Genomic DNA, 23103 nt, shown 5'->3' on the forward strand with positions numbered 1-23103 from the left:
CCCCTAATGGAATGAGATAAACGACATGAGAGATGATGTTAAAATTTTAAAAAACATATCCACTGACTAGAGTTTTTAAAAAAATGATGGAGAAAAATGAGGGTGAGATTAAAACAATCAGTGGATCTAATACGCAATGCCTTATTTTCGAATAAATTAAGAGAATCTACAGAAAACCAAAAGAATAAGGCATTGCCTGGTAGTACATAATTTACGAGAGACGTTAAAATAACACATTAAAATACGCAACACAAACTAAAATTAAGTCAATAGGATAAAAGCGAAAGTGACACAAAACACACTAGGACAAAGGACAACATCACACACGAGAAAACAGTCCACTATCCCTCATAAAGCGGACGACGAGGTCTGCTGACTGCTCGTCATCACGCAAGATAAGGGAGATAGTACTCGGAAGGTTAAGACTACGGCGCAGATCGACCAGGTCCACACACTCCGTAAGGATGTGTACCACGGTAAGATGGTCGCCGCAGGTACACACCGGAGGGGGTTCTCCTTTCAAAAGATGCGAGTGAGTCAAGATACCATGGCCGATCCGAAGACGACATAATACCACGGCTTCCCTCCGCGAAGCCCGAAGGGAAGTCCTCCATACCTTCGTTGTTCCTTTTATCGCTCTCAGCTTATTGGGAAGTGGAATGGCCTGCCACTCCATCTCCCAATGGGACATAACAAGATGTCGCAGCTGGGAGCGAATATCACTTACTGGAACCTGGAAAGGCAACGGGGGCAGTGTAACTGCCTCCTTGGCAGCCTGATCTACTAACTCGTTTCCCTCTATGCCCATGTGGCTTGGGAGCCACAGAAACGTGATTCTGATGCCAGCATCCCAACACCCGGCCAGCAGGTCCTGGATTAGCTGCACCAGAGGGTGCCGAGGGAAACAGGTATCTATAGACTGGAGCGAACTCAAGGAGTCGGTACACAGAAGAAAGTGTCGGCGCTCATTGTACAGTGCGTACCGCAGAGCTTCATAGATAGCATAGAGCTCTGCTGTGTACACACTACAGGTTGCCGGAAGAGCAAAAAGGAACCTATCATTGTTAACAACGAACGCACAGCCCACCTTCGTATCTGTCCTTGAACCATCCGTGTAGACGACGACTGAACCTGGATAGCGGCCAACAACGGACAGGAAGAGCCTCCGATAAATCGAAGGGTCCGTGTTTTCCTTTGGGCCAGTGTGCAGATCCAGGATTACTTCAGGTCGTCGTACGACCCACGGAGGTACCCCACTTGGTTGTCTGACAAGGCAAGGAACCGAAGGTACGTCAAACAATTCGGAAATGCTATCCAAGCGTATCCCAACCGGCCGCGTCGCTCGAGGACGAGCAGCGTACAGCAAACGGTTGCCATTGTTGAACACGCAAGGATAGCTTGGATGAAGTGGCATCTGTCGCAAATTTGCAGCATATGTAAGTAGAAGTTGCTGGCGCCTCAGGCGTAAAGGCGGCATACCAGACTCAGCGAGCAGGCTAGCGATGGGGCTTGTACGAAAAGCTCCCGTCGCCAACCTAACCCCGCTGTGGTGGATACTGTTCAGCTTCGCAAGAACGCTTGGTCTTGCGGAGCCATATGCTGCACTGCCGTAGTCTAACCGGGATAAAATGTGTGCCCGGTAGAATCGCAGGAGCACCGTGCGGTCAGCCCCCCAAGAAGTGCTGCTAAGAAACTTAAGGATATTAAGCTTCCTAGTGCATCGCACTTTTAACTGCCGCACGTGTGGCTCCCACGATAATTTACTGTCAAAAAGGAGCCCAAGAAATCGGTAAGTGTCAACAACTGGAAGAACGACGTTGTCTAAATAAAGCTCAGGATGGGGGTGAAGAGTACGTTGACGACAAAAGTGGACAACGGAGGTCTTTGCGGCAGAAAACCGAAAGCCATGTTCTAAGGTCCACTGCTCCACCCTCCTAATAGCGTGTTGTAATTGTCGCTCTGCGACTGCCATATTACGCGAGCTATAGTGCAGAGCAAAATCGTCCACATATAGCGACGGTATAACTGCTGGACCAGCAGCAGCAACAATACCGTTGATGGCAATTGCGAACAGAGTGACACTAAGGACCGATCCCTGTGGGACTCCATTTTCTTGTACGTGGTATTGCGAATATGTCCTCCCTACTCGGACACGGAATAGACGGAGGGACAAGAAATTCGCAATAAACGCCGGCAAATTACCTCGGAATCTCCACTGATGCAGGGCTGAAAGGATACCATATCGCCATGTGGTGTCATAAGCCTTCTCTAAGACAAAGAAAACAGCCACCAAGTGCTGTTTGCGGAGAAACGCATCCTGGATAGAGCTTTCTAGCCGTACCAAGTGGTCAGTGGTGGATCGAGCGGCTCGAAATCCACATTGGTACTCGGACAAGAGTCCTTGTTTCTCCAGACACCACACAAGCCGGCGATTAAACATCCTCTCAAACAGCTTACACAGGCAGTTTGTAAGGCAAATCGGTCGGTAACTTCCTGCATACTTAGGATCTTTGTCAGGCTTGAGGACAGGAATAACTATGCCCTCTCGCCACTGAGACGGAAAATCACCCTCCATCCAGATTCGGTTGAACACACGAAGGAGATAGAGTAGACTATCATCACTAAGGTGTTTCAACATCTGGTTATGGATGTTGTCCGGTCCAGGAGACGTGTCCTTGGAAAGCGCTAGGGCGCTGCGGAGTTCCCACTCCGTAAAGGGCACGTTGTAGTCCTCTGAAGCTTGAGAGGCAAAACTAAGGTGAGAACGTTCCGCCTCCCGCTTCAGAGCGAGGAAATCAGGATGGTAATTCCCGGAGCCAGATACATCCGCGAAATGACTAGCGAGGTGGTCAGCAATCAGGAGGGGTTCAGTGACGATATTGCCTGCAATGGAAATTCCCGGTATAGAAGATGATCCTTGGATACCCGAAATACGTCGAAGCTTAGTCCACACCTGAGATGATGGAGTATGTGACGTCATAGACGACACATATCTCTCCCATGAAGCCTTCTTACTTTGGCGAATAAGAACTCGCGCCTTAGCGCGGAGTTTCTTAAATGTTACCAAGTTGGCCGCAGTGGGCTGTCTACGGTAATGTTTGTGAGCGCGACGGCGTTCTTTGATAGCTGCTGCGATGTCTTCGTTCCACCAAGGAACGAGCTTTCGGCGAGGAGTCCCCGAGTAGAACGGAATGGACTCCTCAGCAGCAGCAAGAATAACCTGGGTGATGTAAGTTATTTCCTCGCCTACGGTACGCCTGATTTTGTCGTTAAAGACAGCTAGTGATGTGTACTTTGGCCAATCAGCATGTTTAAAAATCCATCGAGGGGGAGCCTCGACGGATTTGTGGTTCAGCAAAGTAAGAATTATGGGAAAATGGTCACTGTCACAAAGATCGTCATGTGTGTTCCACCGAAACAGCGGAACCAACGTTCGGCTGCACAGACTTACGTCTATGCGAGAATAAGTGCCGTAACGTATACTGAAGTGTGTTGGTTCCCCTGTGTTCAAAATACATAAATCCAGCTCTGTTACTAATGTTTCCAGCTCTCTTCCCCGGGGGCAAGGTGACTCAGAGCCCCAGATGGGGTGATGGGCGTTGAAATCGCCCAACAAGAGGAAGGGAGGTGGAAGCTGATCTAGAAGATCAGTGACATCATTGATGTTAAGAGCCTCACCTGGTGGAAAATAAACATTACACACTGTAGTTATGACAGGCAGCGGTACGCGAACAGCTACTGCCTCCAGCGGGATTCGTAGTGGAACCTCCTCGCTGTAGGTATCAGAACGGACAAAAATGCCAACGCCACCGGAAGCCCGGTGAGCATAATGTCGTTCTGTCGAGTATAGTCGAAAATTTCTCAGTACCGTATGATGACCAGGTCGGAAATTTGTTTCCTGGATACAGACTATACTCGCCGAATACTCGCTAATGAGCTGGCGCAACTCGGCAAGATGCCTATCATAACCGTTACAATTCCATTGTAACAGTGCCATAATGTAAGTGTGGACTATTGTGGTTTAGGTTAGGAGCAGCGTAATGCCACCTAACCTAACCTACACTCACCTCCCCATCCGAGGATGGAGATTCATGCTCCACGTGCATCTCCCCGTCACTAGACGAGGTGAAGCATGCCTTCAATTTCTTCGACGTTGTTTTGGGGTGGGGTTTCCTCTTACGAGTGGAGCGCGCAGGTCTTCTAGGAGGAAGACCCGCTGGCGTGGAATCAGGCCCTCCGGGTGGAGGGCGTGAAGCCCCATTCGTAGGAGAAGTGGAAGAACGCCTGCTAAGGTCGCTCTTCTTCCCCACAGTCGATTCTTGTTGAGACGGGCTGGGAGGTGGTTTCCCAGCCCTGGTCGACGATGCCGCCTCCGCCGGCTTGGGCTCGGCTGTCGCCGACCGCGTGAGGGAAGGAGACGTTGTCTTCTTCCCCTGTTGTGCCGGCGTAGGTTTCCTAGCCGGCACAGGTATGTTGGTGGTCGAAGGCCGGGACGGACCCACCTTCGAGCTGGTTCTCTTTGGCTTGGGCGCAGCGATCTTCTGGGCAGGTGTTCCAGTTGAAAATGAGGAACCTGGCAGGGACTGTGCTATCAAGCTGAAGTCAAGTGTCTTGGCCGGTGCATTCAGAGAATTAAACTTACGGCGCGCTTCCTGGTAGGAAAGACCATCCAGGGTCTTGATCTCCTGGATCTTCTTCTCGCTCAGATAGGTCGGACAATTCCGATCCCGAGGAGAATGAAGACCAGAGCAGTTAGTGCACTTGAACGGAGGTGTACACTCCTCCGCGCCGTGAGCTACTTTCCCACATGTACCACACACTGACGGATTCGAACAACGAGATACCATGTGTCCGAATCTCTGGCATTGATAGCATCGCATAGGAGGCGGGATGTACGGCCTCACATCGCAACGATAGGTTGTTACCTTGACTTTCTCGGGCAACACTGACAATTTGAAGGAGACTATGAACGCACCCGTGGCAACGTCTTCACCGTTGACTTTGCGTGTGATACGCCGGACGTGGGTCACGCCACGGTGCTTCATGTCTTCCATCAATTCATCGTCAGTGTTCAGGACGAGATCACGGTGGAAAATAACTCCACGAACCAGATTCAATGTTTTGTGCTCTTCCACTTTGACGGGGATGTCGCCAAAATGGTCACACTTAAGCAATTGATCGGCCTGGAGCGCAGTGCTCGTCTTCAGTAGCAAACCACCATTGCGCATTTTCTTCAGGTCCGCAAGTTCGCCATATACACCTTCGATGTATCTACTGAATAGAATGGATTTAATCAGCTTGAAGTCCTGCCCATCGGTTCTGGTAGCAACCAGGAACCTAGGGAAGCTGGATCCCAAATTCAATCGCTGCGCCTGTTCCCAAGGGGTTGCCCCCCTTAGAGAATCCAAAGTTAAAGACTTGGGTAGCGAACTACCCGAGGTTGCTGGCGGAAGTTGTTTCGACGCCATCCCGAAAGTATCCTCCCCGAATGCCACCCACTCCGATCAGGGGTCTCTGTAGCCGAACCAAGCAGCCAAGGCAATACCCACCTGGTCATAGCAGGTATTGCCCGGGGTCCGATGTTGAACGATGCCTAATACGGGATGACTGAGGCAATGAGCACGAGGAGTCCCTTCCTCCAGTCACCCGCAATAGCATGTACCCCATAGCGTATACAGAGCACTAAATATAGAAAAAATAAATAAAAATAATTAATAGTTATATGTCCTTCTGGCATTCGGCTGTGCGGGGACCTGCGTTGTCAGGCGGATACCACTGCCCGGGTACATGACACTCCCACCCGCCGCGTCCTGGCTGGTTGCTGGCACGGGCTTTTGAGCGTAGTCGCACACATAGGAGCTCCATCGCCGAGCAGCACGCACATCAAAATTTTGAGTGGTCTACATCTGACCCTCAGAAAAATAATAAAAAGTAAAGAGGGGACCACGGCCACATAACCCTTTAAGTCGCCTTCTACGACAGGCAGGGATTACCTATGGATGTATTCAACCTCTCCCATCCACAGGAGGTCCAACACATTATACCAAACCACAATCCATGTCCGCGCCAAGGTCGCCCCTTTTTGTCGCCTCTTACGACAGGCAGGGGATACCGCGGGTGTATTCTACATGTGCGTCCCCCACCCGCAGGGGGTAGCGTGTTTGGTCCGCGAGAGGTATTTTATTTCCCTCAAGTCCGCCGGCAAGCCGGTGAGGACCCCCCTATCCGCCACCTGGGACGCGCCACGTGGGAGTATCACCTCTCCCCCTGCTACGCCTGCGTAGCAGGTTCGTGGCCTCTTTGACGGGGATTTCGCCAAAGTGCTCGCACTTAAGCAACTGATCAGCTTGCAGTGCTGTACGAGTCTTCATAAGCAAACTACCGTTGCGCATTTTCTTAAGTTCCTCCAGTTCGCCATAGACGCCTTCGATGTGCCGACTAAAAAGGATCGACTTCACCAGCTTAAAATCGTTCCCATCGGTTCTGGTAGCGACCAGAAACCTAGGGAAGCTGGATCCCATTCCTTCACGCTGCGCATGTTCCCAGGGAGTTGAACCTCTCAGGGAAGCAAAAGTTAAAGATTTAGGTGGGGGACCACCTTGAGAGAACAGACTTCGTTTGGAAGCCATGCCCGATAGCATCCTCCCCGAATGCCACCCACTCCGATCAGGGGTCTCTGTAGCCGAACCAAGCAGCCAAGGCAATACCCACCTGGTCATAGCAGGTACTGCCCGGGGTCCGATGTTGGACGATGCCTAATACGGCATGACTGAGGCAATGAGTACTAAGACTCCCTTCCTCCAGTCACCCGCAATAGCATGTACCCCACAGCGTTTACAGAGCACTAAATATAGAGAAAAAATAAAAATAATTAATAATAATATGTCCTTCTGGCATTCGGCTGTGCGGGGACCTGTGTTGTCAGGCGGATACCACTGCCAAGGTACATGGCGCTCCCACCACGCAATGGTCCTGGGTGGACAGTTGCGGGCTTTTGGGCGTAATCGCACACGTAAGAGGCCCATCTCCGGGCAGCACGCACATCAAAATTTCGAATCTGACCCTCGGAAAAATAATAATAAAATAAAGAGGGGACCATGGCCACATGACCCTTTAAGTCGCCTTCTACGACAGGCAGGGATTACCTGTGAATGTACTCGACCCCTCCCATCCACAGGAGGTCCAACACGTTATACCAAACCGCAATCCATGTCCGCGCCTAGGTCGCCCCTTTTAGTCGACTCATACGACAGGCAGGGGGTACCGCGGGTGTATTCTACATGTGCGTCCCCCACCCGCAGGGGGTAGTGTGTTTGGTCCGCGAGAGGAATTTTATTTCCCTCAAGTCCGCCGGCAAGCCGGTTAGGACCCCCCTATCCGCCACCTGGGACGCGCCACGTGGGAGTATCACCTCTCCCCCTGCTACGCCTTCGTAGTAGGTTCGTGGAATCCTGACACAAGCAAGTAGAAGCAATGTCGGACTCATCTAGGAGAACCGCGGTGGCCAATCCACGATCTCATGTTGAGAGTCATTGGTCCCCATTTTAGTCGCTTCTTATGACAGATAGGGGATACAGCGGATGCTATTCTACTGCCCCCACCCACAGAGAGTTCCGTGAATCATGGGCAAGGGTAGACTGCCCATCAAGACAAGAGAAGTGCTAACCGTACAGGGGCTGGCTACTATCGGACCATAAGTGTTGAAACATTCCAATCTCAATACCAACAAAACATCTGTTTCTATATCGGTAATATTTCGTGCACTCGACTATGCATGAGCACCTTCGAATACCACCCGGTATCAAACCGGCCTGAGTCACTCAGCCTGACAGAAGCAGTATGGAAAGTCAACAGGTGTATTCGAGAATATTACTTATTTATTCGAATCTTTTACCTGTATATCAAAAAAGTTATTTTCTTTTCTTTTGTACTTTGGATCTTTTAGTTCTAAATTTTTTCATTAATTCGTTTGTTTACAGAGTTTCTTCTTTCCGTTTCTTTTAATCTTTTTAATTTAAGGATAATAAGCAATTATACTACAATCTTTTACCTTTCTTTATTCCAGCATTTCCACCAAAGAGTTTAAGATGCTTTGAAACAGCGTATTAATTGTGCCCTCCGGATTGTAGCAAATTACCGTTCTCCTCCCTTAGCCAGGCTTGGCAAGGAGTAAGGAAAACGTTCTTTCAGATTATAACTGGCATTTATTTTCAAGAAATCTTAAAAATAACAATAGAAATACGTTTCAGTACAATTAATAATAGAGCCTATTTTTACTGGAAGTTACGGAATAAAGAGAAACTCCTTTTTTTGCAAATAATAATAAACGAGCTCTTCCTTAATTTTTCGGATACCCGCGTAAACCACGTGGAGCTACCCATGATTTCCTGCTGTTTTGAAGTTGATTATCCGGCCATGATCACAGTGGGTTCGAATCCAAATATTGGCTATTCTTAGAATGATTTTCTGTAGTTTCCCGTTTTCACTTCCAGGAAAATATCTGGGAAATTCCTGTTCATAGGCCACAGCCATTCTTTACTCCTCCTTACCCATTTTTAAAAATGATTCATTCTATCTTCATTATCTCCTCATCTAAGCTTGGCGTCAGGGAGAGTATCAGGTCGTGAAAACCGTAATAATATGCCATAAAATTTTATCTCGCTAATCCTCGCCCAGAGTGGTATTAAGTTCAGAAATTCATCTGTTATTTGTCAAGTAGGAAGCCATATTTTCCAGTGTTGACTTAGTCAATGTCACTTCAAGACTATCCATACACCGAGCTCGATAGCTGCAGTCGCTTAAGTGCGGCCAGTATCCAGTATTCGGGAGATAGTAGGTTCAAACCTCACTGTCGGCAGCCCTGAAAATGGTTTTCCGTGGTTTACCTTAACCTTAGTTAAGGCCACGGCCGCTTCCTTCCCACTCCTAGCCCTTTCCTGTCCCATCGTCGCCATAAGACCTATCTGTGTCGGTGCGACGTAAAGCAACTATAAAAAAAAAGACTATCCAGTATACCCAAAACACTAATTTGTAACACAAAATACACCTTCCCTCTATGGATTGGATTGGACTTGATTTCTGGTGCTTAATGTGGGATCAAAATGGAGGTATGATAATAGAAGCAGGGAGCACAGAATCTTGAGTGCTCATCAGAGAAGAGAGTTTGGTTCGTATATCATTCTCGGGAATTCTATAAGTGCTTTTCCTTGGTTGACCACCTGGCCTTTTGGTCGTACATTGGAAAGTTACCGAGCTCCCAGACTTAGTCGGTTTTCTTTTCAACCCTAGTCCATATTAATCATAACTACACACACTAGTTAAGAAACTATACCCATACACATTATTAGGGTACTGATCATGTCTGAACTCCCGATAAAATTGCAGCAAAAGAAACAATGACAAGAATAAACAGGGCGAAAATTTTCATTTTCTCTCCAGCCTATTGAACACAATCTGTAACATCGCGCAGGTTGTTCAGTGTGTAAAATAATAAGAATTCTATATGTGAATCGTTCTCAATTTCATTTTTCAATTTCATTTTCATCAATATGGAACAGATATATCACTGCCTCACCTCGCAACTGTATGTCTGAGTGTTTACCTCTTAGTCCCCGTTTCCTGATAAGGAGTCGGGGACGAGGCGAGATTAAACTATATGATATGTTTTTTACGGACGTATGCCCTTCCTATCCCCAAGCTCAGATGTGGGGTTAATGAAGATGAAATGCTATTTTTCTTTACAAGTTGCTTTACGGTGCACAAGGCCAGATAGGTCTTACGGCGACGATGGGATTGGAAAGGAATAGAAATGGGAAGGAAGAAGCCGTGGCCTTAATTAAGGTACAGCCCCAGCATTTACCTGGTGTAAAAATGGGAAGCCACGGTAAACCATCTTCAGGACTGCCGACAGTGGGGTTCGAACCTACTATCTCCCGAATACTGGATACTGGATGAAATAAATTATAGTGACTCAAGTTCGGTAAATGAGCTACATCCACTACACAAACACACTTCACCAAAGCCTAGACTGAAATACGGGAGGAGCTTCCTACAATTGATGATGATGATGATGATGATGATGATTGTGGTTTAAAGGGGCCTAACATCGAGGTCATCGGCCCCTAAAGGTACGAAATGAAACGACAAAGTAAAAGTTCAAAATCATCCACTGACCAAAATGTCATGAAAAATGAATGAATGAATGAACATGAATTTAAAACAATAAGTGGATCCGACTCAAAAAACTATCATAGTTAATAGTATTACTGACCAAATGACCACTTCCACAGCACAATCCTGAATCGAGGATGCTTTGTGTCTAAATGGGTCCAAAATACAGGTCAAAGGCCCCTCAGAATGATACTTATCGCTAGTAATGTAGAACCATGGTATCTGTCCTGTTGCGGTACTAATCAAAAGTAGCAGAGACTTGCGGTATTCCACACATTATTGTACTACTCAGAGGTTATGAAATTCGACGTATAATACAGACCTATATTTTTCTCACTTTGCAGCGCCATTTACAGGCAACGCAAACCTATGGTGTTCATCACATAAGAGTACTAACCACAGAGACCTTCCCCTATCCCGTGGTGTTCCTCATATAGCGGGTACTAATCACAGGCGAGGCAGAACCATGGTAGCTATCATCCCATGGCCCTGCTCAAATGGTGGTACTAATCACAGGTACTGCAAAAGCCGACCGCGCGGTGCTCCTGTGTGCTACTGATCATAAACCTATTTCGTACCTAATATAGTGGTACTACGCACAAGTAAAAGCGACCCTTGGTGTTCTCCGCGTGGTGGTACTAATCACACGTAGTTTCATGGTTCAAATGCAATCATCCCTTGGTCGCCCCTTTTAGTCGCTTCGCACGACAGGCTGGGGATACCGGGGGTGTATTATTCGTCTGCCTTCCCCACCCACAGGGGGTGTGTGTTTGGTCCGCGAGAGGTATTTTATTTCCCTCAAGTCCGCCGGCAAACCGGTTAGGACCCCACTATCCGCCACCTGGGACGCGCCACGTGGGAAGTATCACCTCTCTCCCTGCTACGCCTGTGTAGCAGGTTCGTGGCTTCCTACAATTAATTTCTCCACTAAACAGGTGTCCGAAGAAAGCCAGAGAAAAATTGTGGGTAGCCAGAACAAGTTATTTTCAAACATGGACGAAACCAGCTGAATGCTTACCAATCGAACACGACTTGGACAGGATCACATGAATACCACTGAAAAGGTTAAGAACAGGCGTTGGAAAGTCTAAGGACAACCTAGTGAAATGGGGATATTTGGTTGTGTCACTACTATGTGAATGCGGAGAGGTGCAGACTACCAAGCATCTGTGTCAGTGCTCGTGTAGCCCTGATACTTGCAGTGAGGAGGATTTGCTCAAGGCACAAGGAAATGAAATTTCAGTTGCTCGTTTTTGGGCAAGGACTATTTAATACCATTTTGGTATAGATGTGTATAAATTCCTTCTGTTTCATTGTTACTAAATTGTAATGTGAAAACAAAAATAATTTCGATTGTATACTTCGGACTCGAGTATATTTATAGTTCGGTAAGGAGGTGTGGTCTATGAATAAGAACTATGAGGATACTTGTTTGAAAGGGAAAATGGCACAGCCGATGGTGTGATTCGAACCCTCTCGTTTCTCGAATGCACAGCTCGGCTTTTAGCGGAGCCTCTCCACCTGGTAACATCTTGCTGCCGTGTGGCCGCGTATAATAGCCAGTTATACGAGGGTATTTTTTTAAAAAGGTCACTGGTGGCTTTCTTCCTCATTTTGTCACGAGTCTGGGACCGTAACTCTTTCTGTCCTGAGTCCGAAGGTCAGTCCTCTTATCACATCAGTTATAATAATTTCGTGTGGCTATTACTAGCCGAGTGCAGCCCTTGTAAGGCAGACCCTCCGACGAGGGTGGGCGGCATCTGCCATGTGTAGGTAACTGCGTGTTATTGTGGTGGAGGATAGTGTTATGTGTGGTGTGTGAGTTGCAGGGATGTTGGGGACAACACAAACACCCAGCCCCCGGGCCATTGGAATTAACCAATTAAGGTTAAAATCCCCGACCCGGCCTGGAATCGAACCCGGGACCCTGTGAACCGAAGGCCAGTACGCTGACCATTCAGCCAACGAGTCGGACGTCACATCAGTTGTAAGATGGCAATGAATGGTTAACACTCTGTGAATAATGGCTGCATGTTTCGGTTTCACGCACCGAAGTGAAGATTATTGTTTTTCTTATTTTATCGCTTTTACCACACTCGTGGGTTCGCGGGTGTGAACTGCGTAGCACATGTGGATTTGGCCCTGTTTTACGAACGGATGCCCTTCCTGACGCCAACCCTATGTGGAAGGATGCAATCACTTTTTGTGTTTCTGTTGTGGTTTTCTGAATATGAAGAGGAAAATGTTTGGACAAACACAAACAATCAGTTCCCGAGCCAGAACAATTAACCAAATGTGATTAAAATCCCCGACCCAGCCTGGAATCGAACCAAGGACCTCGACGCTGACCATTCAGCCAGAGAGTGGGACTGCTGTAATATGGTAACAACATGAATTATTGTTATCTCATCATCAAAATCTCAATGACTGTATTTTTATGGATTTCGGAGACAACGAGGTGACGGAATTTTGTCCCGCGGGATTTCTTTTACATGCCAATAAATCTACAGAATCGAGGCTGTCGTATTTGACCATCTTCAATGCAACCAGGCTGAGGTAGAATCGAACCTGCTAAGTTGGACTCAGAAGGCTAGCTGTCTACCGTCTGAACTGATCAGTTACCGGGCGAGTTGGCCGTGCGCGTAGAGGCGCGCGGCTGTGAGCTTGCATCCGGGAGATAGTAGGTTCGAATCCCACTATCGGCAGCCCTAAAGATGGTTTTGCGTGGTTCCCCATTTTCACACCAGGCAAATGCTGGGGCTGTACCTTAAATAAGGCCACGGCCGCTTCCTTCCAACTCCTAGGCCTTTCCTATCCCATCGTCGCCATAAGACCTATCTGTGTCGGTGCGACGTAAAGCCCCTAGCAAAAAAAAAACTGATCAGTTCGGAGATCAGTAGTTCATTTTGTGTTTTGCCCCCTAATATTAAAGAGAACGTGGTTTGCTTTATTATTATTATTATTATTATTATTATTATTATTATTATTATTATACAACATATGCTTATTATATAATACATATTAAATAGGGCATGATTACCTTTGTGGCGTAACTGTCGTCTTCCCAAGCGGAAGACTTGGATTGAGGTCTTTATCTCAAAATCAAGTAGCGTTATGAAGGGCATACGCCCGTGAAACCCAAGCCAAACTCAAAGCACGTTGTCTCTAATCACTGAGCTGCTGTTGTTGCGTCATCGACACTGATTTTAACGCTAACTCTATGTGTTATGGTAATATTTGAGCTTGCCATAACTGAGTTTATATCGTCCAAATATCAATTGACGCGCGGTTGTCCTATTTTTTCCTTCACAGCAACACCTCAAAGTGTGATAGAAAACGACCTGTGTTGTTGTGAGTTGGCATCGTATTCGTGCTTGACAACACTGGGCCGCACACTGCCAACTGTAAACACGAGTTGCTGGGAGATAATTCACCATGCTGTCCAGACATGATATCGACCGATCGACTGATATCCATTATATTGAACTATTGTGGAAGTATCTACTTGAAGAGGACTAGTGATATTCAGCGAGTCGTCATGCTCTGACGGCAGATATTTTCCCCAGATTATTTCCACGTCCATACAGATGTCTTGTTATGCCATTAAAAAGTGCTAAAATACCAAACGAGCTTGTTACGCGGTTAAGCAAATTGATCAGACCACATGGAAAACGAAACAGAGCATTCCTGACGTCACCAACGTACAAACAGTCATGTTTTTTCAAATAGAGAAGCATTAAAACTTCTATTAACATTTCAATTGTTTGTGAAAGTTTATTAGCTGGTGTTAATCTCTGTTTTCTTCTGCAAACCCTCCCTTGCATCTATTTCTAAATTACCTGGAAAGTCCACTGTACAAGGGATGCTAACAAGGCTCGTAGACGTAGCTACGCAAGTCCTGTTCAACTAACAAGGGAATTTGTTAAGTTTGGAGAATACGGTAAACAGGATTCGATTAGTTATTAAGATTTATTGCTCAAAATTTTGGTTACAAACATTTTGGGGCGAAATGGTAGCATACTACTACCTTATAGAGCCAAACCTGTTCTATTTTGTACAGATTCAAGCTTGCCTATTTTGTAGAATATTAGAATTTGTACTAGAATCTGGTTCATCACACTTGAAGTGGACTTCGATGTGGAAGAGATGATATGGACTGGAAGCAGGGTTTCCCTTAGCCTATACTGAGATTAAACTCCTTTAATGTCGAAGAAAGACCAGAATCTACAACACTATTATTCGCCCGATTGTATTTCAAGGCTCTGAAACATGGGGGTCAAGGAGGACCGGCTGAGAGAATCTCGATATATTTGAAGGGAAACTGATGCGATGGATCCTCGGGCAGATCGAAAATGGAGAAGAGGGAAAACAGAGTGTGATGAGTGGGCACTGGATCAAAAATAATATGAGAAGCAGACGGATGAAGTGGGCAGGTCACGTGGCGAGTGTGCCAAAACTCGCATTACCCAGAATTGCGATGGAGCGTATTTCAGAGAAGAAGTAGACCCTTCGGTAGACCAATGCTGAAATTGTGGGATGAGTTGCAATAAGTAGAGCTTTGGAGAGAGAAGCACTAGATCGGCAAAAATGGAGACATGCTGTTGAGACAGTGCGCGGTCTTCAGAACCAGTGATCCCGATATCGATGATGATCACTAAGCTATACTGGATTAAAGTAACGTAGAATTCAACCTTATATACTTATGTACCTGTTCATAGAAAACATTTCTTCTTTCCATTTGTTTGCTCTCCTTTTGCTTCATCCATCATCACAGAATTCGCCTACAAAACTTTTTCCGCATTCTAAAGGAATAATACGATCATTTATCTTTCTTTACACTGTAAGCGTTCATCATTTCATCAGCTCTTCCGTACATGTGTATGTTTGTCTTACATCGTTCACTCTTCTTCACTCTCCCTCACCTCCATTTTTCATCGCAAAGTGCATATTTGTCCCCATCACCTAGTCTTGTAAGCCCTCACTGCCGATGGATCCTTCTCCGCGTACTTTACTCTCCATTTATTTCCTTTGTAAATGGTTTTATTTTTACAAGTAGTGACTCTATTCTTCGCTTGAAGAGGGTCCAGAACACATAATGTACAGTAATGATAACTTGTATTTTATCTATGGTAAGACATATCTACCAAATGATAGTATAAAATGCTTTAGAATCCATATGGGAAATATTGTTGATAGCCTTCATATCGTACAGTGGCTGAAGTAATGGATGGCGCAAGACGAGCGCAAAAACGAGAGAGAGAGAGAGAGAGAGAGAGAGAGAGAGAGAGAGAGAGAGAGAGAGAGAGAGAGAGAGAGAGATAAGTGGTTCTATGTCAACATGCTAATGTAACGATATACAAGTCTGATGGTTGTATTGCAGGTATGGAATTATAAAGCAGTTTGGGTAAGATTATGCACTTAGGAAAATGCCACAGGTATTTTACCCTTCTTTGTATTCCTAATCGTTCACTTTAATTGGTGAGGATTTCTTGAGGTTCTTGTCTACGAAATCACACACACTACAATGTACATCTTCATTATAAAATGTTATGCTTTTCTCGGTTCTGTCTGAAAGCCTCTGCGAGTACTGTATTATACCATGGGTAGGGATTTATAAAAATATTTGGGTAAGATTACGCAAATAGGAAATTTCCTCATGTACTGTATTTTACATACATTTTTATTGTAATTTTGCAGTTTCCGCAGATGTAGATTTCTTAAGTCCTTATCTACTAAATCGGGTTCTACAATCGCTCTGCCGGGCTGAGTGGCTCAGACGGTTAAGGCGCTGGACTTCTAACCCCAACTTGGCAGGTTCGATCCTGGCTCAGTCCGGTGGTATTTGAAGGTGCTCAAATATGACAGCCTCGTGTCGGTAGATTTACTGGCACGTAAAAGAACTCCTGCGGGACTAAATTCCGGCACCTCGGCGTCTCCGAAGACCGTAAAAGTAGTTAGTGGGACGTAAAAGCAAATAGCATTATTACAATCGCTCTGCTGGACACTGGAATAGCCTTCCTGGTGTAATAAAATTCTTACTCTACGATAATTTTGCAGCAAAATGAAGTCTCTAAAAGGGCCTTAAAACTCGTGTACCAACAATACGTAGTGTTTGTATGTCTGACATTAACCTACCATAACACAAAAGTTAACTCTGCCAAACACTAGCGTCTGTGTTGTATCGTTCAGTGATCATGTCAACGTTCGTGCCTGAAAAAGAACATTTGCGGCACGCATTGATTTTATTATTTAATCAAAAGAGAAAGGCTATGGAAAGTCATCGTTTGGTGGTAGAAACAATTGGTGAACACACTCCATCGATTAGAACATGTGAGACATGTTTTCGACAAATCGCTTCGGCAAGAAGACCATGCTTTGTGTCTGATGGGACCAGAACGGTATTGTGTATTATGAATTCTTGAAGCCCGGCGAAACCGATAATACACAACGCTATCGCTAACAAATGATTAATTTAAATCAAGTATTGATCGAAAATGCCTTTGCTGGCAGGACCTAGTGTTTACAGTGCACTATGTTTTCTGGTATAGGATAGAGCAATTTTGTTACTTTCATAGATCTGTCTCTGTCTTATCTTTGGCTTTGACAATATGAAAGTGACTGAGGTATGAATGATGCTAGTAATGCCATTCCTTATGCAGCAAGTCCCTGCTATGAATGGTGTGAAAATGTTGATCATATGGTCGGTTGGTGTATGCATTTCAGTGGGCTTGGCAGACTGATCTGTAATAGCAAATCTGGCTCGGTGAGGTAAGCAACGGGAAACTACCTCACTCCTCATTTCCCTAGTACGCCTCTTCAGCGATGCCTAGGCCACCTATGACAGAAGATGGCAGAGTTGTTGAGGATCCTACCAGCGGAATCGCTGACGGACTGACATACATAGTCCTCAACTATCAATATAGATGAACAATGCACGACAGTGAACTTACTGTTGTCGAAATAGTCCCATCCCATAACTATGCACTGTTGAGATCGGTGATATATGTCTTGGAAACTTTGCAAGAAGGCTTCCTTTGGGATGGTGTTCAAAAGCCTCGTCACTTTCCGTTGGATGTCAGGAATATCGTCAAATCTCTTTCCTTTCAAAGCGAGTTTGATGCGTGACTTTTCGGCTCAGACCTTTTGCCGACGAGAGGAACTCGGAGAACGCCATTCCATGCTGTGCTGTTTCGTTTCAGGGTCTTACCTGAGACACCAGGTTTCATCCTCAGTGACAATACAGTTCAAGAAATTTGGTGTTGCATCCGCCGTTTCGACAAAATCCTGTGAAGCCTCTAAACGTGCCTGCTTCTGATCCTCAGTCGAGTGATGTGGCACAAGACGAGAACATGTTTTCCTCTTCCCTAACTTCTGGGTAACGATTTGTCGCACGGATTCAGGGTTAATCTGCAGTTCATGCGCTTTCATGCGCACAGTTACTCGCCGATCGTTCATGATTAACGTTTTCACCTTCTCAATGTTTTCGTCACTGACGGCGGTCGCCGGTCTTCCGCTAAGGTGTTGTCAGAAATACTTTCCCGGCCTCCTCGAAAACGGGCGAATCACTCGTACACACACTTCAAAGACAGTGCTTAATCTTCATAAACACGTACCAGCATTGCATGCGTTTCTTTCGGTGTCTTGCCAAGCTTAAACAAAACTGTGCATTGATCATTTGGTCGTTCATGTTCCTGTTCGCAGTTCAGAACCAACGCACTAAACACGCACTGTGTCAACAGGTCTCACACGGCACACACACGATGATAACCTCAACAACGTTGGGAGCAAGTGGTCAAAACCTGCTGCTAGTCAGGTGCAGCGTTGTGTGTCGCCATTGTTGCCGGATTGACCGTTCCGATTTCATTCACCGAAGTTTATTGTCACATTTTGTATTTAACTAATGGAGATGGGGACACTTATGTGTATGTGAGGCTTGACCGTTTACCATCCGCTGTCCATACATTGTCGATACAATTTTAGACAAACAAATAGAATAGAATAAAATAAAATAAAATAAATACCATTTTACCACCAGAATGTTGGCCGGCGGGTTATGAGAAGTGGTGGTATACGTGACAAAAGCCCGGATTCAATTCCAAACCTCTCCGTAGTGTTCATATGACGTGAGGAAATATGACGCTAATGATGGTGATTCCTCTGTCGAGTGGGTACATTAAGCTTTGATCATACCACATGTTTTCTTTTAAACAGAAGTAGGCTAGATACCGGTACCGGTTACATCCTCTGCTTTCCTACTATCATATATCACGGCATTTATTTCATCTAATTTACTTCTCTGGTGAGTTTGATGTCAAGTAGATCATCCGATCTTAAAAAAAGAAACCGCTACGAAGTTTTAACCTCACTTTTTACACGACCCCGCAGAGGAACGGGGTAGAGGATAGACCCACGCCGCCAAAGAGAGACCCGTTTTACTCTGCCATCTCATAGAGTAAAATGGAATGTCTAAATTGACGCACACGCAGTCTACATGTTGTTAAATTTAAATGCCTGCACAAGGTAGCTCAGGTCATTAGTTTTTTTAATTTTAATTTTTTTTTGCTATGGGCTTTATGTCGCACCGACACAGATAGGTCTTATGGAGACGATGGGATAGGAAAGGCCCAGGAATTGGAAGGAAGCGGCCGTGGCCTTATTTGAGGTACAGCCCCAGAATTTGCCTGGTGTGAAAATGGGAAACCATGGAAAACCATCTTCAGGGCTGCCGATAGTGGGATTCGAACCTACTATCTCCCGGATGCAAGCTCACAGCCGCGCGCCTCTACGCGCACGGCCAACTCGCCCGGTCATTAGATTATTATTATTATTATTATTCGTTTAGGCCTACAATGGACCACGTGGTTATTAACTCTGGTGAGCTTTATCCTTTTTCTTAGCCCAGTATTCCTTCATTCGAGCACTATGGATGTCTATTCTTTCTTGAGTCCGTTTCACTCCTATTCCTGGACGCAGTGATCTACCTGTTAGTGACTGGAGAGAGTCAGATGTCTTGATTAACTTTTTGAACTTATATCGGTTGTAAATGTCAATGTGATCAATTTTTGTATATTGTAGGTCATTCCGAACTAAATTTCTCCATTTGGTATTTGTTGCTTTCCCTCTAGATACAGTGTTGATCTTTGAAGTGAGTCTCTGGCTGTCCATCCTCACTATGTGACTATGTGCTCTCTCTCTATATATTCTTCTTAAAATTGTAGGATAAAAATAAATGATAATTAAATATCACTGATGGTTATTTGTAATAAATAATTCATTTATTTTAATGTCGAGTTTGTATACATTTAATAGTCATATTTTGAATAGTATACACCTGTGTTGATTCACATAATTTACAAAGTCGTGTTCTCTTTTCCCCAAGCGAGTAGAAAGTTAATAAAATGATCACCGTCATGGTTATCAAATGATCCGCTTGTCAGGTGGAGCAAAGTTTGAAGCAGAATGACCAAAGTACCTGTTGGTCTTTCTGGATAGGTGATTCACTTACAAGAATCAGTGCAGTTATACAGTCAAGAAAGTTGCAGGGAAGAGCAAGGTCTTAAAAAAAATAACGTGTGGTAAATGGGGTGCAAATCCTGTTTTCTTGAAAAGAACAGGGAGAGATTTGTGTTTCTCAATAGCAGAGTAAGCTAGTCCAGTCTGGAATAGATCCATCCACAGAAAGAAAGCTGATGTCGCTCTAAGTGAAATTTGGCTCAAAACAACCGGCTCTCTGTAATTTCACTACTGAACGAGCTCTATAAAGAAGCAGATGTCTCTCAGAAAGACATCCCAAGACATATAATGAATACACTGAATAAGTTTAACCGACTTTTGATGAATGACACCTCAAGTTTAGGACACAAGATAATTATCTTCGGCATACCTAAAAGGTAGAAAACACGAAATGCACAGTAAAAAAAAAATAGGGGAACATGTTTTATAACACCTGGTATGTCATCATTAATTTGGTAAACGGGGTTCCAATGGTCGTACAGCATACCTTGAGGCCTTAGCTACTCAGGGTATGTCAAATCGAAGTTATACTCCATCTCTAGGCGTAGCCATACATTAAACTGTCCGGTGACCCCACAAAACAAAGTGAATAGCGATGCGTCCGTGTGTCGTTGTGAGGTACTGCGGTCATTTGAGCACAGTGTACGTCAACAAGCACATCCCATGAGACATCTTAACGAGGTTCAAGTCGCAAGGGTCGTCACTTTGATCCAGGAAGGACGGACTTTTCGTCGTGTTGCTGTGGATCTCAATGTCTATCCGTCAGTTATTGAACTCTTGTGGAATCGCTAAAATGAGACAGGCCCGTTTATAAGGAGAGTTGGACAAGGTCGTGGATGGATGACAATCCCACAGGATGACCGATATCTGACCATCTGTGCGGTGCGGCGTCGTTCAGAAACTGCCAGAGAACTGCAACAAACCTCAGAAGGGTCACTGGAGTCACGGTGTCTGACAAAACAGTAGGCAACAGCTTAAGAGAAGTGTCCTTACGAACCAGATGTCGTGTCCGAGTGCTCCATTTAACGCAGCAACATCACGCAGCTCACCTTCTGTTTGCCCGTACTGGAAAATTCGCCAGTGGAGAACTGTGTTGTTCACAGATTTCTCCTGACGCAGAGTGATGGACATCAACGTGTATGGAGACGCTGTGGTGAGCAGTACATGCCAAATGTTGTCCAGGAAGGCGACCGATTCGTATAAGGTTCTGTGATTGTTTGGGGTGGCATCAGTATTAATGGTCGTATCGATCTTGTCGTAGTCCGTGGTAATCTTACCGCTGCGGGGTACATCGAAAGGATACTGTTACAACATGTGTTGGTTGCTGCATACGGGATTCGCTCTGAATTCTTACTCATGCACGACAATGCTAGGGCTCATGTAGCGCGCATCACCAGAGCTGTTTTGCGAGAACTAGACATTGAAGAAATGGAACAGCCAGCAGTGAGTCTCGACCTTAATTCCATTGATAATGTGTGGGATAGGCTTGACAGAAGTGTTAGTGGGCGTCCTGTTCCACCACAGTATCTCCAAGACCTCGAATAGGCTCTAATTGAAGAATGGGACCTGATACCACAACGTGACTTCCGTCGACTAACGGAGCATGCCACGTTGTGCCAAGCTGTGATCAATGCTCGTGAAGGACACACACCACACTGAATCTCTCCAACTGTGATAAAAATACACCCTGGATGACTGTTATCACTTTGTTTTCGCCCATATTTGGAAATTTCCATTTGTGTTCTGAAAATGAATGTGAATCCATCGATGTTCTTTTGTGTAATTCAACGGTAAAGAATAAAGGTTTACTTGGTAATATACCTGGGTGTGCGGTATTCTTTTGTCGAGCATGGCATACGTTCGAAGACATGTTCCCCTATTTTCTTTGAACTGTGTAGTTTCCTGTAAAGACGGAGGCTCCGCTCTGGTATATACTTCAAGAGGTGTAGAATTCGACTGGAAGACGTGGGGAACACTCACCTGGCTGCGAACAGGAGCAGCACCAATGATGACTAGTCTGGCAAAATAAGCTTTTAAGGAAAATTATGATATCCGGTGTGAATATGACCAAGTTCAAGATATAAACCATATGGTTTCAGTTACCCCTGAAAATTTGTGGACAGAAAACTACTCATCAGTTAAGATGGCCCGGAAAGTCTGTAAATAAATGCTGATCGGACGCGACAAAGCAAAATAAAAGAAACACCACGCAGTCTGTTCCTCTTACGTATACTAATTAAAAAAAACTTTCGTGATTAGCGGAACCATCTCTTACCTGTAGAATGAAGAAATTAAAAATGACTGGCAGATTACATCAGGATCTATTCGTAGACTGGCTTAGCTGAACTGTTTTCCGAATCAAGAGAAATATTTAATAATAATAATGTTATTTGCTTTACGTCCCACCAACTAGTTTTACGGATTTCGGAGATACCGTGGTGCCGGAATTTTGTTCCGCAGGAGTTCTTTTACGTGCCAGTAAATCTACTAACACGAGACTGACGTATCCAAGTACCTTCTAATACCACCGGACTGGGCCAGGATCGAACCTGCCAAGTTGGGGTCAGAAGGCCAGCGCCTCAACCGTCTGAGCAGCTCACCCCGGTGCATAAATATTTAGTAATACACAATTCGTTCTCTACCCGAACTTAGATAACAGCGATAAATGGTTACATTTTATTTCCAATGCAAGCGGAGTACCTGCCCTCAATTTTACCTGGTCTCTAAGGCCAAATGGTCTTCCTGTCGCTAGTGCAAGTTCGTTTGAAGTCAGTGGGATTCACACTAAGGACACTCAGGTTGGGAACCAAGTTGCCTCCAAACATTCGGGTAATAACTTTATTAAAATGTCAAATATTACTAAATGTTACATATTAAAATAAAAAATTCGAAATTTGTAAATACTAATAAAACAACATTTCTAAAAATGATATTTGACTTTCCACCATTACTATGGAGGCCGAATTATGGATAATAATAATAATAATAATAATAATAATAATAATAATAATAATAATAATAATAATAATAGTTTTGTGTATTGTTTATCTCTTTTATGCTTTTGAAGTCGCTTGAATGTCTGAAGTTTGTCCCACAGGAGTTCTTTTGTCGACTCGAAACCGGCATACTTAAGCACCTTCATGTACCACCGGCCTTAGTAAGAATTGAACTTACCAACTTGAGCTCAAAAAGGCCAGCGTTCTACCGTCCTTGGTACTCAGTCCAGCTTTTGAGTAGTACAGTATAGTTGTACGTATATTTTTGAGCGGTTTTTACATTTCGGTGTGTCTTATATGATTTAGGTTTCTACAGTCGGAATAGTTATATTAATTTTCGTTTTCTTATAAATTAAGCCCTAAAAGAGTGTGATAGTTCAGAGATAACATTGCTGTTTTTCACAAATACGTCAATGGTTCAAAT

The 23103-nt window shown here is 44.9% G+C and overlaps 1 protein-coding gene across 1 annotated transcript in view; it reads right to left on the bottom strand.

Moving 5' to 3' along the window:
- LOC136872503 (probable G-protein coupled receptor CG31760) overlaps positions 1-23103 on the bottom strand; it is a 991355-nt gene that overhangs the window by 288701 nt on the left and 679551 nt on the right. The gene's annotated exons all lie outside the window — the stretch shown is intronic.

This window comes from Anabrus simplex, chromosome 4, assembly GCF_040414725.1.
Source record: "Anabrus simplex isolate iqAnaSimp1 chromosome 4, ASM4041472v1, whole genome shotgun sequence".
Classification (NCBI taxonomy): domain Eukaryota; kingdom Metazoa; phylum Arthropoda; class Insecta; order Orthoptera; family Tettigoniidae; genus Anabrus; species Anabrus simplex.